The 1,912-nt window shown below is 38.7% G+C and overlaps 1 protein-coding gene across 1 annotated transcript in view; it reads left to right on the forward strand.

Moving 5' to 3' along the window:
• The first annotated feature begins 7 nt into the window (after positions 1-7).
• LOC103375606 (AT-hook-containing transcription factor) overlaps positions 8-1,912 on the forward strand; it is a 20,218-nt gene continuing 18,313 nt past the window's right edge. Inside the window, exon 1 of the mRNA XM_008305923.1 lies at positions 8-88. The gene's annotated coding sequence lies outside the window, so the exon portion shown is untranslated. The remainder of the gene's footprint in view (positions 89-1,912) is intronic.

Here is a 1,912-nt window from a genome sequence, read left to right on the forward strand (position 1 = left end):
CCAGGAGAGGAGGACCAGAAACCAGCTGAGGAGCTGAGTGAACATCTGTCCAACACTGAATCAGCAGGAGAGGAAATCCTGTCATCCTGTGAGTTCAACATCCTTTAATGTCTCTTTCCTAACAACTTGTATTGTTCAGCTTCCTGTTCGTATTCACTTAAAACACCACTTTTCTGAAACCTGCTTTAATTATCTTATCTACTCCTGCAGGTACATTATTTTCATTCTCAAATTATCCCCCTAATATTTCCCCAGTTAAATGGTTGCTGAAGTATAACAACTTCACATTTATGGGATTTTTCTAAAACCTAAAGATTTACAATTGTGTCTGACAAAGCAGCAGATCCATCTGAGAAGCTTGAATAAAGTCCTTTTCATTATCGTCTATCTGTTAAATAATAATAATAATAATAATTCATTTTATTTGTATAGCGCTTTTCAAGAACTCAAAGACGCTTCACAGGATAAAAGCAAAGCAATAAAAGCATTAAACAACAAGCAACAAATACAAAGGTAGACAATATAGAAATACAGCAAGCAGGAGAAAAAAAAAAAACAAGAAAAAAAAAAACAGTAAATATCGAAATAGAGCCGAGGCCTAGGTGGGAAAAGCGGAGCGGAACAGATGAGTTTTTAATTTACATTTGAATATTACTGGGTCTGAGGTGTCTCAAATATGTTGTGGGAGACAGCTCCAGAGAGTGGGGGTGGCAACTGAAAAGGCCCTATCCCCTCAGGTTCGGTGCTTGGTCCTGGGAACGATCAAGAGGTTTGAATTTTTGGAGCGGAGGGTACGTGAAGGGGTGTAGGGGTGGAGCATGTCTTTGAGGTAAGAGGGGGCCTGATTATGGAGCGCTTTCTGGGTGAGTAGAAGGATTTTAAAGTTGATACGGAATGGGATGGGAAGCCATTGAAGGTTTTGACACAGTATTCTGTTAATTCTCGCTTTATTTTAGTTTGTAGATGTTCTTCATACAGATATAGTCAGCGCACTAAGTGAGAAAGCCCAAGAACCTNTTTAGTTTGTAGATGTTCTTCATACAGATATAGTCAGCGCACTAAGTGAGAAAGCCCAAGAACCTGCACAATAATTGTCATACAAACAAGGTTAGACAGTACATCAAGCGATATATATCAGACGTAATGTTGCACTAATAACAAAATCTAACTCTAAACTGAAATATTAAGCTCATCAAACTGCCCAAACAATTAAAAGCCTAATTTATTTATGGTTTCCTAACCAATGACGATCCTGTCCCTGATCATCCAACTACTTCCTGAAAACAAACAAATGAAAACGTCCCGACAGCTGTGAGTTCAGGACTCAACCTGAGAACAGCTGCTGTGTAACAAATGATTTAACTGCAGCTGATGAACTGTGTGTCAGAACAGAACACAGTGTGACTTCCTGTTGGATCCAGGACGGGATTATTTGTATTTATTAGTAATGAAGTTACTGCTGTTCTCTGCTGCGCTGTGTCTCGTTTCGGAGACTCTCACATGGATCCTGCTGCTGTTTGGTGCTGCAGGTGTTTAATAAACTCAAAATAAACTCCTGCGAACAGCTGGAGGCAACAAAGTCAACTTCAGCAGCTCCTGTTAGCGTTTTGTCATTTTTTAAGAGTCTCATTAATCAGTGAAGGTTTATTTCTTATGGACATTTTAGCTTGTAATAGATGTTAAAGGGCGAACTGAATGAGAAAAGTGTTTTGTGATTTTGGCAGCGAACTGCCTTTTGTGCTCACTGGGATGTTTTGAAACTAATATTGGTGCTAAAATGTAGAAAAAGTCTTCCCTAGTTTGTGTTGTACAACTACTGTAAATGTATGTGATTTTTTGTGTTTTTTCACGCTTGCCATTGCGACTTCTACAGAAAAGTGATCAGGTTGATCATTCAATATGTGTTAATACT

This window comes from Stegastes partitus, unplaced genomic scaffold (genome assembly GCF_000690725.1).
Source record: "Stegastes partitus isolate 25-593 unplaced genomic scaffold, Stegastes_partitus-1.0.2 Scaffold2700, whole genome shotgun sequence".
Classification (NCBI taxonomy): Eukaryota; Metazoa; Chordata; class Actinopteri; family Pomacentridae; genus Stegastes; species Stegastes partitus.